The sequence below is a fragment of the Sminthopsis crassicaudata genome, chromosome 3 (genome assembly GCF_048593235.1).
Source record: "Sminthopsis crassicaudata isolate SCR6 chromosome 3, ASM4859323v1, whole genome shotgun sequence".
Lineage (NCBI taxonomy): Eukaryota > Metazoa > Chordata > Mammalia > Dasyuromorphia > Dasyuridae > Sminthopsis > Sminthopsis crassicaudata.
This window is the reverse complement of record NC_133619.1, coordinates 309,983,602-310,011,177: the sequence shown is the minus strand read 5'-3', so window position 1 is coordinate 310,011,177 and position 27,576 is coordinate 309,983,602.

Sequence of the window (27,576 nt, the reverse complement as noted above, 5' to 3'; positions counted from 1 at the left end):
AACTCAAAAGAAAGACAGCCTAATTATCCTCCTTAAGTCAAAGATAATGAGGGGAATCAACAATCAGAGCAAGGATCCACAGACAATGGGCATCTCCTAGAAGTGTGAGCTCTGGCCCTAAATAATTTCCCAGGAAAAAAAGGGGTTGTTGGGGCATGATGGAGAAATCTGGCACCTGACCTAATATTCTCTTATTTAATGAAATGAGTAGAGAGGCAGAATAGCAGTGGATCAGGACCCCAGCCCGGGAGTCAGGAGCACTTGGGTTCCAGGTAGCTTTGAATGGTATTAGCTATTTTGTTTTGGAAAAATAGACATCTTCTCAGTGCTTCCCCACCTTCAGGCAACTTTCTAATACTTTCTGCATTGATAGAGTGGTTTTCCTCAATAGTGGTTCTCTATGCCAATGAACTCACAGGACTTGTGCTCCTAAAAAATAACAAATAAAGTTTAAAAAAATAAATAAAGGAATTAAAAGACTATTATGATAAGAATTAGAACACTTGGGTCTTGTCTCAGCCACTAACTATTTATTTGGTTTGGGGCAAGTGAAGGTTTTTTAGTTCTATCTCCTCCAATATTAACAACTGTATATAGCAATAAATACTCTTTTCACGGTGAAGAATATATATTTAGTGATTTTGTCTTTGGGGGAAACTCTCATTTAGGAACTTCCTCTGCCTCAGAAGCTTCTGTCCCTTTAATTGAAGAACTGGAGGACAGTGTAAAAAGCCCCCCAAACCTCTATATAAAGGGAAGTCAAAAGCATGGTGAACTCTTCATATTCTATTAATTATACTCTTTGGATTCCTCCCACCAATATCATGCAAACTGTGATTTTTACTGTACCCCCTTGCATATTTCAGTTTCTTTTTCTGTGTTGTGTTTCCCCAATATAATGTAAGCCTCTTGAGGGCAGAAGATATCTTTTCTTATTTGTATAGGGTTTGGCACAGAATCTGGCACATGGTAGTCAAATCAGTGCTTATTGCATTACATATGATGTGATAAGGGTCGGAAAGTTAATATCAGGAAGAGAATTTATATCTAGTCCTTCCTGATTATAAATCCCAATCCTCTCTATTTATACCAAGTTGCCTCTAGACTGACAAAATATGAGATTAATTAGAACCTGAATAAGACTTGAAAAAAATAATGTTACCCAAATGCCCTAAAGCCATGACTTACCAAATAGTAGTCTATTGACCTGGAAGGGTTAATATGGTGCCATTCCTGAGATGCTTGATTTACTATTCCTAGGGAGTAGCTAGGGAAAAGCTGAGTCATTAATTATTTGTTATTCAGTTGCTGGTGGAGAAATAAAATTGTAGGCCAGAGGACACTCAATGAGTCAGCAGAGAAACTATCAACAGGTCTCCTTGTCCAGTTTTCTGCCAGAGCCAAGATGCTGTGACTAGGATTGTGGTTGGTCATGATACCTAGATCAGGACTATGGGAATAGGCTGTGCTTTATGGAAGCCAGAAGCTCTTTCTTCCAACCCCATCTGTGACCCAAATTTCTATTAATATCTTAACCACATCTGCAGACTTTCTGTCTGTGTTTTTGATCTTCCAAAGAGACAGGGCCCTCTGATATTGCTTATAGCCAAAGGCTCCCTCCACCAAGCACATGTATTTTTGCTGGAGGCAAGGAGGCTCTGGGAGAGAAAGTCTGGAATCCTGGAGAGTAGACAAGCTGCAACAAATTCACATCTTGTAGACATTTCTTTGTAAAATCTGTAATCCTTTCCAAAGCAATGATCCTTGTTTCTGAATCTGTAAAGTTTACCTGGAATTCATGAATATGCTAATTTCCATTAATGAGTAGAACAAGTATAAATAGAAAGAATGTCCTTGGGTTTTGTTTCCCCTGCCACAAATTTATAAAGTACTCATAGACCATAGCTGATGAAACAGATTTAGAATAAAAGATCAACTCATATAACCCTTTGACCTGGAAAATACATTTATTTCTTTGTAAAAAAAAAGTTTGAAGAAATACATAATCCTTGTAAGAATATATTCAGATTTCACAGGATACTTTTTAAAGTGATTCATTTTATTTCAGTCAAATGATTATCAGAACATAGATTTATCACCGGAAGAGAAGCTAGAGATTACCTGGTTCCATCAGAGAAGTCAAAAGAGGACCTCTGAGGTTAAATGATTCCTCACTAAGGGTGGTTTCAAATTCCTGGTAGTTGTAATTTTAGAATACATTGGAGACAGTGTATGGCAGAGCAAGATTTTCTGCTTTGGTTTTGGAAAAATCATGGGTCAAGTCCTGCCTCTGATGCATAATGTAGACTTTATGACTCTGGCCAAGTTTTTTAATCTCCTCCTCCCCAAATACCAGCTCAGCTGTTGCTTTATGTCAGTGGACTATTGTTCTCTCAGACCTCTATAAAAAGTGATTTTCGCACAAGGCAAATTTGCCCCTACTCATCCACTTAGCCCATATAATAGACATACAAAATGTTACCTTATACAAGTCAAAAAATGTATTAAAATGAATATATGTTAAATATAGTCTGATAATAGACAATTTTTAAATTAATGATAAAAGTAAATACAATACTGTACAGTAAAATCAACAAAGGTGTGCTGTATGTTGCTCTTTCCCCATCCAATGCCCCTAGCTTTTATCACTGGTGTTTGCTTGAATGATTTTGTTGATTGAAGCTATCAAAAGATGTTTGAACAGTGGCTCTCTTTATTTTCTCATATATCTGACACAAGTAGGCAATATTATGCTCAACTAGTCTTTGAATTTTTAAAAATCTTGAAGTATTCAGATCCACTTTTTCAATACAAAATAAAAACTCACTCAAATGATAAAATGGTACTGTCACTTGTTTCATTGTAAATCTTTCTGGTTTCAGCTCAAATTCCAAAGTTGCTCTCTTCTTCTGTAATTTTTGCAGCTATCATCTTAATCAGATCCTTTTTCAGATTTCTTTCAGAATTCTTTATATAAAGTTAAATTTATATAATGTGAATTTAAATAAAGCAAGATCTACAATTTTCTAAATTTATGTAACAGATGAGTTGATGATATGCAACACTGAGAAACAAATTCTAATCCTCTATGTGACAAGGTTAACAGCCATTTACTGAAATCTTGAAGTGGATAGAGAAATCAAAAAGGTTGTTATAGTGCAGGGAAATATGTATAAAGAGCAATAGCCTACACAAATATGCAGCTTTAAATAATCTTTATTGTTTCTTACTAGAAGGAGTGGGACAGTTATTAGTGAGATCTTTTTCATATGCAGCTGTAGTGTCCTATTGTCTCTCAATTATAATCTTTCTCTGGGAGGAGGTTTCTTTTCTTTAAATCCTTTTCTCTGTGATCAGGTTTCTTGGGAGGCTTCTGGAGTCTCCAGCTAGAGTGAAGGTAAAGGTGGGAATGCATCAGACTCTGCCTCCAAGAGGTGGGAAGTCTTCTCCTTGACCTTCACCAGACTGTTCTTCAGGCTCAATGTTGCCTCCTTTTATCCTCCCAGAGAATGGGCTTGTGGGAACTCCTGTAGCCAATAAACTTGCTCCTTTTAAAGGTGTAAACTCCTTTAAATATGTAAACTCCTTTTCAAAAGTCTAATGGTGTGAACTCCTTTTAAAGGTGTGAATTAAAGGTGTGAACCCTGAGCTAGAGAATTGTTAAGTATGGACTTAGCACCTAGTAAGAACCTAACATCTCTTGCTTTCTTTTGATTTAGAACATAGGGTGGTCCATCAGTATGGGAGATATTACACATAATTACATGAATTACATAAACACATAGTAACATAACACATGCTAGAAGTGATATAACAAATAACACAATCAAATAATCATAAATTGAGAATTTATACATGTCAATAAGTCCATTGTCCATTAGTTCATGTGCCAGAAATCCAATAATTCCTGCAAGTTTTAAAGTCTTATAATAGTTTCCATCAACACTTTTTCATCTCAAGGAATCTAATGATCTCTGCTGGTTTTCAAGTCCTTTAACAGTCTTCTTATCAGTGTCAAATGTTTCTTAGATTTTCTCCTTTGTTTTGAGGTCTTTTCTCTTTTTCTGTCTCTCTCCAGGTGCTTGTTGCCACCCATCTGTTTCCTTCTCCATCTGTTTCCTTCTTTCTATTAAAATACAAGCAAACCCTCTCTCCCAGGCAGTTAACCTATCTAATTTCCTTCTATTTACCACTTTCTAAATCTCTTCTAATCATGTGGCAATTACATTGGACCTGTTTTTACTGGATACTGCCCTGTTGGTTCAAAAGGCCTATTTTCTCCCCAAGTGTAATCCATTTCTGCTCTCTGATTGTTTTTTGGCTGACTTATCAGGTAATCCTTTTCTGCCATGTGATAGCTTTTCTGCTGGTTGATCAAATCAGAGTCCTGACTTTCTAAAAGCTCTTTGGGTGTAACCTCAGTTGCCATCATGCTCCACTTATCTTTTGATTGATATCTTGGAGCTCAGCTCCACTTCTCATTTCCCTGGGTCAACCTGCATTCTAAGGTCCAGTGGAAGGCCTTGTGACATTTTGGACATGGAGTTTTAGGCCTTCTCTCAGCCTGTCTTCTCACTCTATCTACACAACTTTTCCACGTTGAAAACATTAACAAGTTTCTCTAGAAGTCCCTTGCCAGGAGGGATCCTGTCTTTCCATGTTCATCATAGTCTGGGTGTAAAAAAGTATTTTTTCTCACTGTAGCACAGCATCTTATCATCTCCTCTAATTAAACATCTTTGTCTAGTCCCCATATAATTCTTTTGCAAATTTCATTGGCATTTTCTATAGCTAAATGTCTGGTCATTATTTCTGTAGCTGCATTTTCTTCAATAGTTCTTTTGACAGCAGTTTGCAGACGTCCCACAAAATCCGCAAAAGGTTCATTGGGACCTTGCTCTATTTTTGTGAAAGCCTCCCCTTGATCTTTCTGTCCAGGGAGGGAACCCCAAGCTTTTATTGCAGCCTTAGAAATTTGCTCATACATTGTCATGGGATAATTAATCTGTTCTGAATTCTCTCCATACTGACCTTCACCAGCTAAATGCTCAAAAGTGAATTGTATGTTAACTCCTGTTTCCATATTGCATCTGACTTGGATCTTACATAATTCATGAAACTCTGAAAGCCACAACAGGTTTTGTCCAGGTTCTAAACATGTCTTTGGTATGGATTTCCAATCATTCAGGGTTAGGATTTCATAAGACAAACCATCTAGTAACATTTTAACATAAGCTGATGTAGCCCCATAAAGGGTACCCTTTTTTCAGATCCTTAATTTTATCCAATTTTAAAGGTATATATCTTCTTTTTTGACCTAAAGAGTCAATATCTTCAATCACAGGATATGCATGTATAAAATCACTTACATCCTGTCCCTCTCTCTTAGCCTTAATCAATGCTTTTTCTAATCTTGTCATAGGCTGCTTAACAGGTGATTTGTTTGTGTTTCTGCCTCTTCCCCTCCTCCTTCTTGCTCCACCCCTGAAGGGTTAATTGAGGGAGGAGATGGAAAATGCTCCTGTTGCTCAGAATTGTACTTAATTCCATTGTTATCTGATTCATCCTTTTCACCTAGTTTAGTTGACACCTCCCCATTTTACTCCTTCTTTTTCCTTATTCTATAACTTATATAATTTCCTAAAGCCAATTGAATTATATTGTATGTTTGAAGTGTGTCCTTGGAAATTGACTTAGATCCATTTTTGTTAGAGTATTGACAAAATTCCTCTCCTACTAATTTCCATTCCTCTAGATCCAATTCTTTTTTCCAGAGAAAAACAAGGACATATGACCTGCTGAGTTTTTAAAAGTGCAGTGATCTCCTCCAAAATTAAAATCAATCCTTGGCTTTTCATAACCTTGACAATGCCCTCTAAACATTTTCCTTGAACAGAAATAGAAGGCTGTTTTCTAAACATTTGCCCCATTTCACTGAAATTCTACTTTAGCTCTTTAACAAAGTTTCCTTGTTACTCACACTTATTTCTAGGTCAGAGAGACTTTTTCACTGAGATTTGGATCGGAGACTTTTCCATGAGATCTGGATCAGAGGCTTTTCCACTGGAATCAAAATCTTGTCCGTCCCTGTTAGGGCGCCAAATTGTCAAGGTCTGGGCCAACTCCTCTGAAGGGCTCAGAATCAGTCCTAGTCAGAATAAGCAAAAGTCTTTACCCCAAGTTGGGCTTCAAATGTAATGTCTGGTCATCTCTCAATTATAATCTTTCTCTGGGAGGAAGTTTCTTTTCTGTAAAATCTTTTCCTCTGTGAGCAGGTTTCTTGGGAGGCTTCTGGAGCCTCCAGCCAGAGTGAAAGTAGAATCTCAAATCCTCTCCTTCCTGAATCCTGGTTCTGAATCTCCTCCTAAATGTTTTCCTTCTCTTTAAGAAATTTACAATCTAAAATAAAATAAAGAAATTTAGGATCTATAAAGAAAAGGACCCAAATGTGCAAAAATATTTGTAGCAACTCTTTTTGTGGTGGCAAAAAATTGGAAAATAAATAGATACCCTTCAATTGGGGAATGGCTGAAAAGGTTATGGTATATGAAAGTAATGGAAAAGTATTATTGTATAAAAATGATGAAAAGACTGATTTTTAAAAGATCTGGAAAGATTTACTGAACTGATGCTGAGGGAAACAAGCAGAACCAGGAAAAGATTGTACAGCGCAATTGCAAGATTGTGTGATGATCAACTATGACAGATTTGGTTCTTCTCAGACATTCAGTGATCCAATTCAATCCCAATAAACTTTGGATGGAAAACAACATCTGCATCCAGAGAGAAAACTATGGGGACTGAATGCAAATCAACACATATTATATTTATTTTTCTTTTCCTTTTTTCTGGTATTTTTTCCTCTCATGATTTTTCCTTTTTGTTCTGATTTTTCTCTTCCAATATGATTTATGAGGAAATATGAATATGCTTAAAATGAATATACTTGCATAACCAAAAATTGTTTTTACATGTAACTGTGGAAAATAAAAATTAAAAAGTAATTGGCAATCTTAATCTAGAAAGTCTTATAATTGACTAGCATATATAAAACCTATCAGACAACAATTAATTGTGGGGAGCATATTCAAGTTGACTTCTTGATTTTTGAAAGTTAATGACAGAGATGAATTTTAAGATTAAATACTAAAATACTAGATTTTTTTTCCTGTGTAATACACTAAATTCCCTTTAGAATTATCAGACCTCCCAATCTCATTAATTTCCATAGTTAACATTGTATAAAGTACATGCAAAGCATATGTGTGTATATATAAAATTTCCTATATAAAATTTCATCTGATCCTCACAAAAATTCCATAAAGTATATTATACAAGTAGCATTGTGCCCATTTTAGAAATTAAGGTACTGAAGCCTTGAGGTATTAAATTATCTACCTAATATCATTCTTGTATTGGTGTCCCTGCCAATAAGCACAGTCCCTTTAACATAGAAGATGCTCAATAAAAGCTCATTGACTGATTACTAATGGTCCTATCAAGCTCCTATGGACTCCAAGGCTAGCATATTTTTCACTACTTATAGAAGGAAATACTTTGTTTCTTTTGTATCCCCGCCAAACCCTTTGATGCAATATTTGGGACACACGAGATGCTCAATTCATATTTGCTGATTGATGAATTTAAGTTCCTAAACTTCTCTACAGCTGTTAATGTGAACAGTATGACAAGGTCCACTGCAAAAACAAAATGCTACACGTATTCCTGTTATTAAAGCATGCTCTAGTTGGTTCATTATAAAATTGTCACGTTGAGTGAATTGTGGGCTTGTGAATGATTCCTTTCTATTTACTGGACAAAATGAAACTGCCCTTTCTTGTAATGACATTGCACCAAGAACCTATGTTCTGCTTGATTGATAATTATCCCTATGTCTTCTTCTCAGAGCACTTTTCTTTTTACTGTTCCCTAATTTATATCTCTGCACTGTATTAAACCTCCCTGTATTCTAACTTCAATATATCTGATCTCAGTTCTTTGGTTCTAAGTCCCTAAAGTTATTCCTACTTATCTGATTTTTTAAAATTGATTTCTCATACCTTGCTATAGTTCCTTCCTCACTGTCACAAATTTTAATTTTTTCTTACTAAGTTATTAATAAATAACTTGAATAATATGACATTGACCTCATGGATGAAATAGAATATCAGTTCCTTGAAGGCAGGTCATATTTTTCATTTTGTATTTATATCTTGTACATAGCAAACTCTCAGATTAGATTTAATCAGGTTCCATTCTCCCCAGCTCTCTAGTGCAGCTTCTACAGACCTAGCTGCTATATCTCTGCTTGCTTCAGTGAGTTCAAAGAACTCCTAACTAGTCAAAAAACAAGGAAACAAATGTTTATTAAGCACCTACTATTTGCCAGTAACTGTGGTAAAGACTTACAAATATTATTGCATTTGATATTTACAAATGTTACAGTAAGTGTCTAAAGCAAATGAGTGACTTGTCCATGGGTATATGATTAGTATTACCTAGCCTAAATACTGAATACGTGAGCCTCAGTTAAACTAAGACCTGTTGAAGACTTTAAATTAAAAAAAGCCAAGATTCCCCCATAGCATCCAGTGCCATCTCCTGTTGTCTTGATCTATATCTTGCCACTGGATCCAGAAGGCTCTGCAGGAAAAAGTGAGGCAGGTGACCTCACACAGACTTCCCTCACTTAAATCCAATTCACTTGCATGACATAGCATCCCCTCTCTGATGTCATGGTCCTCTTTAAAAACGATGAACAAAACAAAACAAAACAAAACAAAACAAAACAAAACAAAACAAAACAAAACAAAACAAAACAAAACAAAACAAAACAAAACAAAACAAAACAAAACAAAACAAAACAAAACAAACAAAAAAAAAACAGCAAAGAGGAAGTGTCAAAAAATATTATCACCTCACTGAGGACTTCTATTTCTCATTAATGGAACCAATCAAACAGCCCTACAGGCTGTAGGGCAGGAAAGACCTTTAGAGAGAAATTTGAGTAATTGTTAAAGCAAACTGGCATTTTATATAAAAAAAGATTATTCGATGATTTTTCTGCTTAAGAGAGTCAAGGGAAACTCCTGGTCCCTTGTTGACTCTCAGATAGAAAGACTATCATATGTTTATCTACGGTATTGCTTAGCTTTATTTTCTATTTCAGTTCAACCCCTGCTTCAAAGACTTATATGGCCCATTATTATAACAACAGAGATTAATATTAACATACAAGGAGTGCAGATAACATGCTAAAAAACAGAAAACCAAGAAGCCAAATTTTGGAAGCAATTTGTAAATAGGAAGTCTTCCGGATATTTATTTATAGCATTGTACATTTTAAGTTGTTTTTGTAGTGTGTGTGTGTGTATGTGTGTGTGTGTGTGTGTGTGTGTGTGTGTGTGTGTGTGTGTGTGTATACATAGTAATGTTCTCCCTTTCACTTTCTTTCGTGACTTCTAGGACATAAATACAGTTAATTCTATTGATTCTACTTAGCATGGTGGAAAGAATGTTAGATTAGGAATCCAGAGAGCTGGCTCAGCTAAAGCACTGACTGCCGGTCACTTTGGGCAATTTATTCCACTGTTTCTGTCCTCATTGAATAAACCCCTCTGCTAATCATTAAGAAAAGTGCTCCATCAAATATTCCTGTTCTCTATAATCCATTGATGCATACTTTTTTAGTCAGATGATTTCTAAACATATAATAAATGAGAAATCAATGAAGAAATGAGAACCATCTATACAAGAAATCAACTAATCAACAAAAATTTATTAAGAATGTATTATGTACCAGGTTTTTTTCCCTAACATTGAGGATACAAAGAGAAGTAAGAGAAAAGAACAGCCAGAACAAAACAAAACAAAAAACAAAAACAAGGTCTTCCTTCAAGTAGCTTACATTCTACTAGGACACAGAAAGTAAAAGGCACATGCAAGAAAGTAGATAAAAGGAAAAATAGACAGAACGTTGCAAGTATACTAGGTTTGGATTTTATGTCCTTTAAGTTCAGAAGAAAAGACATCATGGCAATGAAGAGGAGGTTAGCCTTGAAGACAAGATGATTTAAGTTTATTTCCCACTTAGGACATCTACTAGATGAATAGCAATAGACAAGACATAACCTGTGGATAAGTGATTCAAACAGTTCTCTAAGGCAGTGGAGGGACATCCTGTACAAGGACTTCACACCAACTAAATAATAAATTTCAAAAGTGGGAAGGGGAAGGAGTCCCAGAATTTCAGAGCTGGAAAAGATTTTAGGAATCCTCAATTATAAAATAAGTTGGGTTAGATGTTCTTTAAGTTTAAGATATCTTCTAATACCCCAAGCTAAATTGGAGTAGGCTCATTTTGCATATTTTTTGACAAAGATTTCATATTCAATATTTAGATAGAAATGATACAAAGACAAAAATATTCTCAATCTAATGATGAAAGGATATGGATAGGAATTTTGCAAAAAAAAAAAAAAAAGCTAGCAACATCTAGGGTAGAATAGTATATAAAACCAGTCTCAACAACCATAAATCTTAAAAGTCTCGTTTGAATAAATTGTGGTATATGAATATTATGGAATATTATTGTTCTGTAAGAAATAACCAACAGGATGATTTCAGAAAGGCCTGGAGAGACTTACATGAACTGATGCTGAAGCAAATGAGCAGGACCAGGAAATCGTTGTATACTTCAACAACAATACTATATGACGATCAATTCTGATGGACGGGACCATTTTCAACAATGAGATGAACCAAATCAGTTCCAATAGAGCAGTAATGAACTGAACCAGCTACACCCAGAGAAAGAACTCTGGGAGATGACTATGAACCACTACATAGAATTCCCAATCCCTCTAATTTTGTCTGCCTGAATTTTGGATTTCCTTCACAGGCTAATTGTACACTATTTCAAAGTCCGATTCTTTTTGTACAGCAAAACAACTGTTTGGACATGTATACATATATTGTATTTAATTTATACTCTAACATATTTAACATGTATTGGTCAACCTGCTATCTGGGGGGAGGGGAAAAATTAGAACAAAAGGTTTGGCAATTTTCAATGTTGTAAAATTACCCATGCATATATCTGGTAAATAAAAACTATTAAATATATTTTTTAAAAGTCTAATTTATTAGTCATACTGGCTAAGTGACCCTAAACAAGTCACTCAAATACTACTAGGTACTCTTGCTGAATTACATGGATAGACTGTTATTCATCCAGGAGTTCTCTAAAACAATGAAATTATAAGCTCACTCCTTATACCAAAATTAGACCAGAAAACATCTTCCAATCTTCTCCTTTTACTTGTTTTTGTTTTTGTTTTTGTTTTTGTTTTTGTTTTTTATGATTTTCTAGAGTGAAACAAAAAAAAATAACCTCCTAACCCTAACCTCTGGCTCATGGAACCTTTTCCACTTTTTTTTTTTCCCTTGGATCCTACAGAGAAAAGACAAAATTGGACATAAAATAAACATGAATACAAGGTCTTTGTAATACTATCCTGTTTCAAAGAGAAAATATGATGTGAATTCTCCTTAACAATGCTTTAAGTGTGGAGAATGAGCCCCTGATTTAGGGCAAAGATCAGAATAGGCCTTTTTTGAGAAGGCTAAACAGATAGAAATCCACACTAAGGTTGTTAATGAAGAGATCTGAATAGCCACTGAGGGAGCCAGCAATGGTGGACCAGTGAAGGAAACAAGGGCTATAGAAAGAAGAAAGAGCCTTCTTTCTTTCTTTCTCTCATTTCCTACCACTATTTCCAGTCCAGAAAAAAAAGACCTTGCCCTCAAAGGAATAGGAAATAAAATAAAAAACCAGTGGGCCAGTAAGTGGCCTCTGGCATTAGAAGAATAAAATAATATGGGAGGTAAAGAGCAATTATGTAGGGCTCCTCACGGAGGACAAAATCATTTCATTATCTGATCACTTCTTAGACCTCTAAAGAGGGAAAGTACTTTGGAAGTCATTATACTCCAAACCACTCAGAAATCTGAAGCCAAGAGGGACCAAGTGACTTGCCTATTGTCACAAAACTTCAGGTACATTTCTAAAACCCAAGCCAGCTGATTGCAAGAACTATCCGTAGAAATGCAGGAAAAATTTCCGGGGGATCCTGAAAATATATAGGTAAACTTAGTATTTTGGGGAGTCGTCTATATTCTCCTTGTATAGAACAATAGGCACAGAACCTATACAATATTTTTTAGTTTTCTTATTTGTATGCCAATTATTTGTTTTAGCTGGAAAATATTTATGCATTTAAAATAGCATAAATTAAATTTCTAAATAATCTCCAAATATCATTATAGTCAATCTTTCCATTTTCTTCTTTTCCAAATGTAGAACTGCTAATAAGCAAAATAATGCAATTAAGTTTCTACTAAGTGCAATGTGATTATGCTAACCACTGAGTGAAATATAAAGACAAAAAAAATCTCTTTACTAAAGGAATTTATATTCTATAAATCAGTGACTAACAAGTTTTGACTGCTCTTATGTTTCTTACTCATTGACAGGTAGACATACAGAAAAAGACAAGAAATGGAAACAGTTAAAGAAGAAGAGGAAGAAAGAATAACAGTGGGAGTGATGACTGGATGAACTACCTATTAGAAAATTTATCAATGAATGAAAAAGGTAATTATTGACAAATGAATTTTCATTGAAAATGAAAATTAAACATTATTTAATGCTCTAATATTAAAGAAGCAGATAAATAGTACAGTGGATAGGACATTGCTTCTGGAGACAAAAAGACCTTAATTCAAATCCAACCTTCCCCCTTTAATAGTTGTATGAATGTGGCCAAATCGCTTAACTTCTATCTATCTATATTTTCTCAAGTGTAGAATGAGAATAATAGCATTTATCTGTCAGTGCTGCTGTGAGGATCAAATGAGATATTATTTGTAAAGAGCTTAGCATAGTGCCTGACACATAGTAAATGTTTAATGCAGTTTTATTTTCTTTTTAGCAGAAAAGAAAAACAATAGACATGGAGTTTAAAGAACTAAACTCAAGTTGAAGAAGAATTTAGCACCAGAAAAGAATTCAAAGTTCATCTATTCAACTCCTTCATTTTGCAGATAAGGAAATTGAGATTCAGATGGTCTAAGTGACTTCATCAAGATTATATAAGTAATAAGAAGCAAAGTGAAAGGAATTGCTGATATATCTGGGTTATAGAGAGGAGACTAGAATATGAGATATGTGAGTAGAGACTGTAATTCTGGGATTCTTAGATTAGGAAGAAGGAGCTGGGACCCAAGGTCATTTGTTTTATATGAAGGTAGCTGGAGAATCAGGATCCCCAAGTTAGATTCAGAACAACTGGGTTATGGAAGAAGAGGTGGAAGTTGAAATTGCTTTATAGTAGAAGAAGTTTGGATGCCCAGATTGTGGGAAGGGTTTTAGATCTCAGGACTACCTGGGTTTAGGAAAAGAAACTGGATTCTCAGTATTCTGACTTTTTTACCCTACCATACTTGGCCTCAGGTATGCTGAAGCTTGCTGACAAGAGAAATTCATGCTTTGCCTAGGTCACGGCAACTGGATTGTCCTATAGAACAAATGTCCCAGGTTTACTTGTTGAGTGACCCTGAGTGATCATTTACCTGTGAGTCAGCTTCTTCATCTGTAAACTAGGAGTAGGACTGTGTTTTATCACTAAATTATAATGAGCATCCAAGAGATAAGATTTATAAAGGGTTTTGTAAACATAAAGTACTAATTAAATCTAAACTATTATTATTACTTCCTCAGAAACATACATATGGAATTATTTCAATTTGAGGAGAAAATTCCCTTAATCTTTGATAAATGTCTAAATTTTTTTTCTTGTTTTGGGGATTCAGTAACACTTTCTTGGATCATAGAGCTAGAATGGCTCCCAGATTTTACAAATGAGAAAACTGAGGCCTGGAATGTTGAAATAATATATCACAAAAGCATTTTATATTAGTTGTAATTTATTCCTTTTGTAATACAATGGTCCTGTTTTCTATATGAGGACATAATCAAAGAAGGTTAGGATTCTTGTTAAAAATCAGGAGTAAGTCACCTACTGAATCATGAGTGATGAAGGAACAATAAGTTTACCATATTCTTCAAGTTGGAGAGAAAGAATGGGATATTCAAGTGTTCATGTGCCTTCCCTAAAATTGTAGGACATTTCATATGTATGTATGTATGTGAATATATGCATAAATACCCATCTGAAATAACTAATAATAATTAATTGGCAAACCATGGTAATCAATATTGGTTGGATCTATAAAATGATAAAAATATTTTTTAAAAGCTTCAATAAGGGGGAAGATATATGTATGTGTGTGTACATAATACACATATTTGTATATTAAAATACATATATATGAAAACACAGAAACCAATTTTTGTAGTTGAAGTTGTGAGCTTTAAGCAAAAAAGCAATTTTCCACTACTTGGCAAAAGCAAGAAAGTATCAAAGGATAAAGTTAGTTTTCTGCACCAGTACACTCAGTTGGAATCTTACCTTCTTTATCAGCATTTCATACCTCACAACAAAGATTAAACTAGGAAGGGAAGGTGCTGAGGGGAACCAGAGCTGAGAAAGCTGCCTTTGGAAAAAAACAAAAAACAAAAAAAAATGAAATTTTGTAAGAAGCAAAGTAGAAATTCGTTATTAGTTTGTCATTCTTATTTGGTGCTTGACTGTATACTTAAAACCTTTTATTTTAATATATAGAATATATAGAGAATTCTTGTTTCTGAGGAAAAACAATTAAACTTGAAAGGCCATCCATACTAAGCTTGATACCCTCCCACTAATCCATGGCCTTACCTCCCCCCCAAAATAAGGAAAGTAAAGAATATTCATATATCTCCAAAAGTAAAAAAATTTACACATTTGGTATTTATTTCTTCATAGAAATAACAATCAGAATCTTCCTTCAATAATCATTCCTATTCAACAGTGTATGTCAGCCAAGGAGCCCAGAGCTCTTTCCTTACCCAATACTGAATATTTAGGGTTTTGATGTTGTTGTTTTTGAAAAAATCTATAAAATGGATTTTTCATAAATTGTCCAATATTTCCTGGCTACCTACATTGTACATTGCCAGAAGTGGAGCAATAACTAGGACTTCCAGCCTGTAGGGTAAATTCTTCTTCCTAACTTTGTGTATTTAGGACTATAGAAGAAACAGTTAACTTTGAAGAAGATACTAAGAAGTGTAATATGCTCCGGGATAACAAAAACTCCATTTCTCTGTATACCAGAAGATGGAAGGGATGTGTAAGGAAGAGAATTAGAAAGAATGAGAGTTTAAGCATAGAGAAGAATTCAATAAGCATCTATTAACAGTTTATTGCATGTTTTGCACTGTGCTAATAATTAATTATTATTTAATTAGTATTATTAATAATTTAATATTTATATTAATTTAATACTCTAATTATTATATCAATTAATAATAATACTCCTTATTGTTATTAATAATAAGGCTAATAATCAGTCCCTTCTCCAAAGAATGCCACATTCTAATGGAGAAAACAAAGGGAAAGGAAAAGAACAATCATTTATACATATATGTGTGTGTGTGTGTGTGTGTGTGTGTGTATTTATGCATATTTATATATAGGGTAAACTGAGATAATCTTAGAGGGAAGGCACTAACTATAAGGGAAACCAAAAAAGACTTCTTGCAGAAAGTAGGATTTTAGATGAAATTTGAAGAAATTTGGAAGTGGATGTAAAAAGAGAGAAATTCTCTAAATGAACTACAGCCAGTGAAAAAATGGGGGACAAAGGAGAACAGAGACCAAGAAGATCTAGGAGTGAGCCTACAGCAGTGACTGGGCACAATTGGGCCAAGGTCTTCTGCCTTCAAAGATGATTCCATGTTAGCACAAGTTGCCAATAAACCTGTCAGAATCAATCTGCTCTGGGGAAAGGAAATACCTAAAAAAGTTTTCTGATTATGAAACTCTGAGGGGTAGCAGACCTCGCACTGGATGAGGTAACTTTCTGAAAGACTGTCAGACTCTCCTTTCTCCCTAATCCTTCCAGGATTCCATAGATATTGGTGCCTAAGGATATCTAGGCAATTAATTTCCTGGAGCACAGGGATCTCTTCTTCGACTTACTGATGTTTTATCATCACAATCACTGAAAACAAAATAAAAAAAAAACACAGAGTATATTCTCAATAAATATTTCTAAAGAGAACTAAAAACAAAAGCAGACATTCTAAAAGTCTACCATATAAAACAAGGCCCTGATTAAAGAAAACCTAAAAGATTTAGCCATGTCTGAGTCTTCATGACCCTATTTGCAGTGGTTTGCTATTTCTTTCCCAGCTCATTTTGCAGATGAGGAAACTGAGGCAAACGCAATTTAGTGACTTGTCCAAATTCACAAAGCTAGTAATTGTCTAAGGCCAGATTTGAATTCATGAAAAGGAATCTAGACTGCAGTGTCAGTACTACCTACTCTGAACCACTTAGAGGACATAAATTAAATGCTGATTCTGTCACTTGATACTTTAAGTAAATGTAGTCAACTGACTCCCCCTCTTGGTCTCAGTTTCCTAACCTGAAAAGAAGGGGGTTGGATTATCTGACCTCTAAATGTTCCCCTAACAATAAGTCTAAAGTCAACGATCCTAACATAACAAAATCTGATCTTGCAAGCCAGAAAGTATTTTTTATTATGAAATAACATTTCACAAGGGAACTTGTACACATTTATACTTTTTATTATGCTAATAATAACTCACATTTATAGAACTTTAAGATATTCAAAGTGCCCAAGCAGTTGGTTTAATGAATAAAATATTGTATGAAGGAGGTTCAAATCATACCTCAGGCAATTAATTAATAGCTGTATTAAGGAAAAGAGAGATCTCAAATTGTAGTTTCCCCCATTGTAAAAAGAGTGATACTCTCTGGGGCTATCTTTAGCACTGGGTGTTATAAAGAAAGAGGTTTAAAAATGAAGATGGTGATAAGCTTTGTCTTTAAAGAAGGAGCTCTTTTTGTTACTTAAAAATATGATTTAATTTGAGAAAGAAATCTCATTTGTACCCCTGGTTTCAGCAATACACTTGTCACAAAGTATTGACAGGGACTGGCAAGTACTTCAAGTACTAGAGAGCTACATCACTTCCATTTTTATGTTTGTGCTGGGGTTATCTAGGTTCCTTCTGAAATTCTGACTATTTATAGCATTTATTTATTGTATTCAGAAGCACTCAGCAAAGTGTCCTGTGTGTGGTAGATTAATAGATACATTTTGATAATCAGTTTCTAACTTTAACATGATTTGAATAAGAAAGACCTGTAGTACTTTTGAATATAAAGAATGGAGATATTTATTTCCTTTTAATGCGATAGCTTCTTTCTCAAGACTCAGTAGGGGAAAACAAAGCTTTGAAATCTTGAAATCTTGTCCAACAACTCCACACAGATGGTAGTTTTCAGAAAGTTCCAAATCCAAGTAGAGGCAGTAAATTTTGGGTTCCTATACTAATAAAGGGACAGTTGGGTGACTCAGTAAATGGAGTTTCTGGCCAGGAGTCAGGAAGACTCATTATTCTTGTATTCAAATCTGTTTTTTTGTTTTTTTTTTTTTTGGTTGTTGTTGCTTGTTCTTTGTTCTTGAAGGGGACCATGATATCAAGGAAGTGATGTCATGGTATAAGAGGAAATTGGATTTGAGTGAGAGAGGATTAGGCAAGGTCATCTGCTTTACTTTGTGAGGTACAGGCTAATTGTGGGACCTGAGCAAGTCACTTCACACTATTTGCCTCAGTTTCTCATCTGTGAAATGAGTTGGAGAAGGAAATGGGAAATTATTTTGCCAAGAAAACCTCAGAGAGTACAAAAAGTTGGACAAGAGTGAAACTACTGAACAACAAATACTAACATAAGCTCTAAAGAAGATTTGCAGTTTTTATATATGATAAAAGAGCCTTTTAGTGTCCAGACTCATCTCCATCACAATAGCCTGTGCTTGCCTAGAATAGACCATGTTAAAAATGTCTAAGACATTTTAAATTTTCTGGATTATTTTCAGGACATGTTCATTTTTACTAAAAGAAATGCTAAAGATATGGGTGATAAGTAGAGCCAAACTAGAATTCTAGATTGCAAGAATTCATAATCATGCTTCAATTCTCTTAGGGAAATGCTTATTTATATAAGGAAATTCAGTTGCTTATTTATAGAAGCAAAAATCAGGGGAATTCCATCCACTGTTTTTAAATGCTCTGTCACCAGTGTCTTTGTTTCCCAGCATGTTAATTATTAGCTTGAGAATGCAAAGGTCTATATTGCAGCCTGGCTTTGCTACTAATGAAGCAATCATTATAGGCCATGTATTACAGATTAAGTGGGTTATGGGTAGTTTTTATTTTTAATTTATGACATGAGGAGGATACTAATAGTACTCTTTTCCTTTGGCCTTTAAAGACTTTGGATGGCAAATAAAAAGATACTATTAAAAATATTTTTTTTTCATTTTCATAGTCAAAGAAACAGCAAAGTTTAGGAGACTTTATAAGAGGGGCACCAATGCCAGCACCAAAATTAAAGGGTTATTTGGCAAATTCCATCTTCTCATTTAATTGGCTTGACCTTCAAGATCCCAGCTTACAGACCCAGAAAATGCCAGGTCCAAATGAAGTGTGCTAAAATGATGATGATGGTGATGATGATGAATACTCACAGTCTCTAATCTGCATAGAATAAAAAAGCTTTCAAAATATGAGACAAAGTGGAAGAAATTTTTAAAAGCAGGGAAACAGGAATAAGTATATATCATTTCCATTACCCTATCTATTAGTAGAAATTTTTTTGCCAAAGAAAATTTTAAGTGAGTGTACAGAAGTTGATTCTGCATCCCAAACCTTTTTTTTTATTAGAAAAAATAATTTTACACATCTACACAACAGTTGTCCAAAACTAAATACAAATGTTAATACAGCAACTTGAACCCATTTACACCTGAGATTAATTGAACATAAAGGTAAACAGAATGAAAAAGCAAATTGATTTTCTATAGTGCTTTAAGAAAGGAAAAAACATTTTCATACATTGTCTTCTGAGCCCTATAACAACTCTATGAGGTGTTACAAATAATTATCCCCATTTAACAGATGAGGAAGCTGAGGCTGAGAAAAGTTAAGTAATTTTCTTAATGGTTACATGGTCATTGAGTGCCAAAAATAAGCTTTGAATTCATCTTTATGATTAGCCTTCTATCAATTCTGCTCCACTAGCATCAGAAAGCAAAACCTGAGCAATATCATACTTGAGTAGTCCACTGTCATTCGATTTAAATACATAAAAGCCAGGTTTTGTTTCATGAAGAAACTAGAGGGCAGTGGCTGCAATTTAACAGATTTGTAATCAGAAAAGCATTCAAATAATTTGTGTTTTATGACTATGTTTCCCAAGAAATTGTAGCATTCTCTAGACAAGATGCGTATGTGTTTCCTCCATCTGACTAGTGCCAAAGCAATGTTTTCCCCTGTGATTTATGCTCACATTCAAACTCTATCATTTTGCAATACTCAAGAGAAAGAGCATGAAGTAAAAGGAATGTTCTTGTATCAATGAAACCACTCCCACTTCTTATTCTTCTTCTTTAGGGTGCTATTAGAATCCCTCCCAGTCCTTCTAATTGTACAAGGACGTCTTTATGCATTTTTTCTCATGATCCAGGATTGAAAACTTGTTGATGGTATGTAATATTCTTTTTTTTTTTTTTTTGGCCTGGACCTGTACAATTCCATTGTTATAAGGAACCCTAATGAGCAAACTCTTTTTATCATAGAAGATCATAGGTAATATATAGTTCCATTGTGCTGTCTGGAAATACTTAAAATGTAATTTACATGCCCAGGGTAACTGGCCAGCAAGTGTCAAAAGTAGAACTAAACCCCAAAACCAATTCTGTCTGCAATATTAAAATGTAAATGTCAGACTACCTAAGGTCCAGATCCTTTGGTTTCTGATTGAACCTTAAAAATTTAACTTTTGATGCCCAAAATGTATATTTATTAGTCTCTAATTTAACTTTTTTGATTTTTCTAAGTAAAATCATTAAAAATGTACCTTCTCAATGATTGAAAATTAGAGATGGTTAAGGTCCTTTGCCATAGATCAAATTCAATTCTCTGGATTTTTCGTGCTGAAAGAGGTTAAAATGTAGAATAAAGAACTTACATTTGACTTAGACACTAAAGAATATTGGAGATTATCTTGAGAATTGATGTCAACTAAACAGTTTCTGGATCTTTAGAGAAACTACATAATTCCAAAGGGAGATTAGGATAAGTACAAGCCAAGTTAGGGGTCTGAATATTGTGTCTCTAACTTCAAAACATACTCTTCTACAAGTTGATATTTGGGAGTTTTAAAAATAAAAAGAAATTATACACTGTTTTCCAGTATCATGAAACTGGTGCCTTGGAAGATAGTCACAATTAACAAGCAGTGAATGATGATAGTATCCCTGACAAAGAAGGCTGTTCTTGGAAAAGTCTTTTGGAATTAAATATTAGTCCAAGGATATGAACAGACATTTTCAGTCTAAAGAAAGTAAAAAAATGTTCCAAATCATTATTGATCAGAGAACTGCAAATTAAGATAATCCTGAGATACTGGTACATAATTCTTAGATTGGCTTTAATGACAGATAAAAATAATGATAAATATTGGAGGGTATATGAGAAAACTAGGTCACTAATACATTGTTGGTGGAGATATGAATTGATCTAACCATTTTGAAAGCAATTTGGAACTATACCTAGAAAGCTATCAAACTGTGCATATCCTTTGATTCAGCAGTGTCTCTACTGAGTCTGTATCCCAAGGAGATTATAAAAAAAGAGAAAAAGATCCACATTTTCAAAAAAAATATAGCAGTTCTTTTTGTAGTGGTATGGAACTGGAAACTGAGTGTGTACCCATCACTTGAGGAATGGGTAAATAAGTAATTGTATAGAATGTTATGGAATATTATTGTTCTGTAAGAAATGATCAGCAGGATGATTTCAGAGAGGCTTGAAGAGACTTACATGAACTGATACTGAGTGAAGTGAGTAGAACCTAGAAAATATTATACACAGCAACAAGAAGATAATGTGATGATCAGTTCTGATGGATGTAGCTCTTTTCAACAATGAGGTATTTCAGAGCCATTTGAATCCAGAGAGAGGACTATGGGGACTGAATGTGTTTCACAACATAGTTTTTTCACCTTTTTGTTATTCTTTGCTTGCTTTTTGTTTTCTTTCTCATTTTTTCCCTTTTTGATCTGATTTTTCTTGTGCAGAATGATAAACATGAAAATATGTATAGAAGAATTATACATGTTTAACACATATTGGATTACTTGCTGTCTAGGGGAGTGGGTGGGAGAAGGAATAACAAAAAATTTTGAAATACAAGGTTTTGCAAGAGTGAATGTTGAATATTTAACATGTATTGGTCAACCTGCCATCTGGGGGAAGAGGTGGGGAGAAGGAAGGTAAAAGTTGGAACAAAAGATTTTGCAATTGTCAATGCTGAAAAATTACCTATGCATCTATCTTGTAAATAAAAAGCTATAATAATAAAAAAGAGTGAATGTTGAAAATTATCTTTTCATCTTCCCTGAGATCATGGTCCTCTTCAAGAAGGAAGGACAAACAACAGCAATAGCCTCATAAGGCAGCTCATTCATTCAAAATTCCTGGCAGATGTTGAAAAATATTTTTTCATTCATTCACTCATTATGTTTTTCTACTTCTCTAATTATTTAGAAATCATTTTTTACATCAAGCTTATATTTACCTCTAAATCTAGATCTACCTGTCTGTTGTAGTATGCACAGTGACTATACTCTAGTAAAACCAAATTAACAGATGAGGTAATCAGGTTGAGGGTGATTGATAAGCTTCCAACCTGCCAGTGAGTTACATACCAAGCACATAAAGACTTCCTAGTGGAATAAGTTGTTGAGAATAATTTGTTCCAGTAGCCACAAAAGCAGCTAAAGCAGAGACTATGGAGAGCTTTGATACTGAACACCCCGAGCTAAATATCCCTTATCTCTTCAACATAACCTTTAATGGAATGGTATCCCATTCCCTCACTGCTAATATCTGTAAACAATCAAAGAAACATAAAAACAATAACTGAACTGATTGATATGGACTAGGATGTATGATAGGATATATGAAGTTCTTGTGATGTACAATTGTGAGAAAATTGATTGTATCAATGTTTTCATCTGACTACGTTTCTGGTCCACATAACCTAGGTCCTTGATTAAGAGTCTCTTAGCAGGACCTCTAAGAGGTGGTCCAGCTTCCCAGCTATGCAGGGTTAAGTTAAAACAATTCAATTAGGTTTTCTATCAATTCCCACAATTGAATAAACTTTTCTCAAAAGACTGAATTTGGACTGGACCTATAATTGAATAGAAATGGAACTGAGCTAGTTCCAGAATTGAATCACAAAATAGAGTCAGTGTGATTTTCTCAATTTTGACAATAAATTACCTGTTGTTCTAATCCCCTCAATTTCCTCAATTTTCTCCCTTTTGATTTATGGGAGATTAGGAAGTCCATGAATCATTTATCTATAAGTCAAATTTTCCATATCTTCCATGTATTCATAATCAGGATTGCATAAATCAGGTTAGAGATCAAATTACTTAGAGGGCTAGGGAAATTAATGTTAAGGTAATCAAGAAAATTCAAACTTAAATATAAACATCTTTAAACAAAAGACCAAAATAATAAAATATAATCATCGATATTAACTAAAATCAAGTCTCCTTATATCCTCAGAAACCCACTCCCAATGTTCATTTAATCAGACCATTTTGAGTCCCAGATATCTTATGTAGCCCTCTGGTTCCTGGATATCTACACTTAAACATTCTGGAATAGACCACTCTCAGGACAGCTATAAAGAGGGCTCTGCTTCTCTGCTTCCAAATCACTTTTAGAGGTGCCTAGATAATTCTGATAAAATCTGCTAGTAACAAAACTTAATACAATTTAGTACAATCTCTTAAAATTGGTTCTTCAAGCCTGAAACTTCAGAGAATTTCAGTTTTATATACGACTTGTTGTTTTTATCTTTATCTAAATCTTGTACCTGATAAAATAATTTTTTAAGTTTTAAAATATCAAGGGCATAAATATATAGTGAATTCTTCTGTCTTTTAAAATTAACAGACCAATACTCGTAAAATAAAAAAATTTACTTTCTTTATAATAATTAACAAATGTTAATGTGTCATCTTAAATTTTGATAACTTATTACTAAAACATAATCAAAGCCTGAATTTTTCTACTACATACATTTGGAAGTCACATTGTTCTTAGAAAAAAGAATCTAATCCTGTTGATTTCTCAAATTTTACTATTGCATTTAATTAAAAAAATTCACATTACATCCTTGTCTTATTGTTTTGTTTAATTCCCTCTTTAGGAAGATCTCATTCCTATAATTTCACCACAAATACTATTCAAATTGTAATATTTTTCATACTTGCATCCTATTCTAGTAACTTAGAGATCTTTCAATATCAATCTATAAATAGATTTGGCATTATTCTTATAAAATCTACAACCTACCAGGATATTCCATATCCTTTTTATTTCCCCCCTTCTAGAAGATAGTTTCAATGATGAGAGGAGAAAGAAGGAGAGAGATGTTATAGTCTAATGTGTTCTTCATGAAGCCATATTGACTTTTAATAATCTCTGCTTCCCTTTCTAGGTGTTGTTGTAATTGTTTTAATAATGTTTTAATAGTCATTGTTTTAATAATGGGCTTTAGAAGTTTGAGCAGAAAGTCAACTTCATTAGCCTATACTTTTCAGTAAGAAATAACAACAATGTTGTCAGGGGACACTCACTCACTCAGTTCATCATTCTTCTGTCTCCTCTTCCCCTCTCTCAGTTCCTCCAAAGAGTTCCTATAATCTCAGCTTCTGTTAGTCATAGGTAGATGCTTTGCCTCCATACATTATTAGAGCTATATTTTCTCTCATTGCTTGATGGGGAAAGATGTTCTAGGACATTTGAGCACATGGCACACTCATTATCTATTGAGAAAATTCAGCTTTCTCCCTCCTTCAGGACAAACATAGGAGATATAGGAGGAGGACAAAAGACATTTCTTGAGGATAGTCAGAAATTCCAGTCCTTTTCAGGTCAGAATACTTTAATGAAGTTTGATCCTATCTGTTCCTACAGGTTTTCATCACAACTATATTATAACTCATTGGGCCAAGGAATTTAGTATTGCCTTGATTTTTATCATCTATATGTGTGGGGCTTAATTATTTTTTTAGAATAAAAAAACCACAAATATCTTGATATACAAAAAATGAACAAAAATTTATTGCGTATAAAAGTGAATTTCTAATGTGTACAACTTGAATTTAAGTACACATTTAACTTGATAGTACTAACACTATATTGATCTTTTTCTCACAAAATGAAACAATTCATCCCACTATAGGAAGAGCCTCATAGACATTATAGAGCTCTATGTGTTCAGTGTTTTTTCTTCTTCAATTTCTTATCCATGTCATTCTTTTTTTTTCTTTCAATCTCTTCATACAGGTGAGACTATTCTTCACTCTTTTTATATCCCTTACTTTTTTTTTTCATTTCCTCTTTGAAGCATTTCTACCAGGCTTTTTTAAAGAATATTCCTTTTTTCTCTATCAAGCTAGAGAGAAAAGAGAAGTTACTTCAAACTTTGCAATTCTCTCAAGTATATGGGCTTACTACATATACAGTCTCCAAAAGTCTTAGTGCAATTAGAAATGCCTGAAATAAACCTTAGTTTTAAATAAATGAGTAAGTCTCAGTGTATTTTTAAGGAATAATTTGGTGGTATAGTGTATAGATCCATCAGCTCTGGAGTCAAGAGGACCTGAGTTTAAATCTGACTTCAGACATTTACCAGCTGTGTGACATTGGGCTAATCACCCAACCTCAATTACCCTCTTCCCCAAAAAGGAAGATCCTTAAATGTCTACTTTTAAGTATCTTAAACTTGCACTAAGACTTGGGAGATATCCTAAATAACTGACACTTAAACACAAACATAGAACATCCTCTGAAAATCTCTACAGATTTTTTTCATTTTTCTCTAAACTTATTCAAAGCAAGCTCCCCTTGATCTACTTCTTTTTGGTGCTCTCTGAACTATCTCTTGTGTCCAAATACTATGGCCCACTCGGTTTTTTAAGGACCAAAGACATGACATCAGTTAAATAATATCTATCCACGTTATTCCATCTTGCCCCTGAACCCCAGATATTTAATTCAACTCCCAAGCAATTATTTCAAAGCAAATGTCTTCAAGGCAACTAAGGGGGATAAGGAGGCAACTAGATGTCACTGTGGATAGAGTGCCATATCTGGAGTTAGGATAACCTGAATTCACATCAGGTTCTCAGACATTGTATGACTTTAGGCAAATGATTAAGCATCTGTTTAAATGCTAAGTATTGATGAAAAAAATGAGGATAACAACATCTACCTCTCAGTGTCATTGTACCAGTCAAATAAGAATAATTGTAAAGTACTTGATATAGTATCTGGCATATATTAGGTCCTATGTAAAAGTTACTTATTAGCCATTATAAAAAGACAAAATATCACAGTCTCTTCTAAAGAAGCTTAGGTTCTACTTCTCTAAAATCTCTTTTTTACTGACAAAGGGTAAAATTTAAATCATTTAGCAAAAAAGAAGCAGATAATAATCACACAAAATAAAAGACATAAGATGAAATTCAGTTGTCTAATGAGCCCATCCCATTTCATGTTGCTGATCATCTTCAGGAATTTTTCTTTATTTTCCTGGCTATTAGACACTCTGACCATACTAATAACAATGCCATGTGAAGTCTTTCAGGTAGCAAATAATCTGAGGAATCTCCGAAGTCTGAAGCCTTTGAAGAACCCGCATGTCTGGCAGTCTAAGTTCTCATTTAACTGATTTGCTACAATCCTAATTAGTTCAAATTCCTTGAGGCAGGTTGTCTGTAGATTAACTTTGTAGCTGACTTTTCCCTCAGACAAATAGCTAAATTTGTCCCAGTTTAGAGAACAAAAAATAAAATCATGCTCAGTTTGTTTTAAGGAGCATCCCTCCCTCCCTCCCTCCAAATACCACACACACACACACACACACACACACACACACACACACACACACACTAAATGCCATGTACTCATCTTGTACACCTAGATGGCTTGAGATCTTTTCATCTGAATCATTTGCCTATTCATAAATAAATGCCTTTCATTTGTTGAAAGCAATAGGTTGATTATTAGGACTTCAAATGTTGATAAATAAATTCCATTCTCTGCTTATCCTTGAATTTTAATGAATAAGCTAATACTTATCAACATGACATCTTATTTGTGCATATTTAGAGAGTAATAGCAGGGTAAATTTTGTAAAAGTGATCTGCTGAAGCATATGAGTTGTTTCATTTACAAATGTTTTAGAAATTTATCTCCAATGAAAAAAAAAATCCTCGCCAAATTTCAAATTAAAAATTTTATAACTTCAAATAACATTAAATGTCATAGTTGTTTGGTATTTTTTATAACTCCAAATTACATTAAATGTCATAGTCAAATATTCTCAAATATGGTAATGTAAAAAATGCAAATATGCAAAATGCAAGAATGGTTTGCAAAAATGCAAATATGCAAATAATGTCACTGTTTCAGAAGTTCCTCAACATTGGTATTCACCAATTCACTAATGTAATGATATCTGTCTCTGGATTATAGTCCATGTCCTCACCTAAATTTGTAGCAGTGAGTCTACCTAGGGTGCTAAAGACCTCTATTTCCCTCTTCTAATATCCAAAGAAAATCTACCATCCCTCATCCTTCCATATAGTCAGTCGATCTTCTTTTCAATCTCACATTTCCCTGATGTCATCTTCATTCCTATTCTTCTCTAATATTCTCATGTGTTATATATTGCCACTGAAGACAGCTAGATATTGTTGTGAATAGAGTGGTAGAAGTAGAAGTAGAATTGGGAGAAATGGTAGAATTAATCAGGAAGGCCTGTGTTTGAACTTTCTCTCGGGCACCTATTAGCTATGTGACTTCAAGTTCAGTTTCCTCATCAGTAATATGAGGATAATTCTAGTACCTACTTTACAGCATTGCTGTGAAGACTAAATGAGATATTATATTTAAATTATTTTGCAAACTTTAAATTACTACAGAAATGTTAGCTACATTAACAATGATCATATACCAGAAACATCTTCTGAATGCTGGAAAAGTCTTGTTTCAGAGCAGGCTTTAAGGAAGAATTTCTCCATTCTTGTCATCTCAGTCCCTGGTGAGACTCCTGAAGCAAAGTGCTTCTTCCTACAGCAGAGTGAGGTATAGGGGTTTTGAAATTGGTCTGAAGTTTCAAAGTTTTTCTTCAGTTCATTTAATCAGGGAGAATACTTAGCCTCCATGACTTCCATATGCTCATTCTTCAGACAAGAACTTCCAAAAATCATATAGTGTTTGGAAGT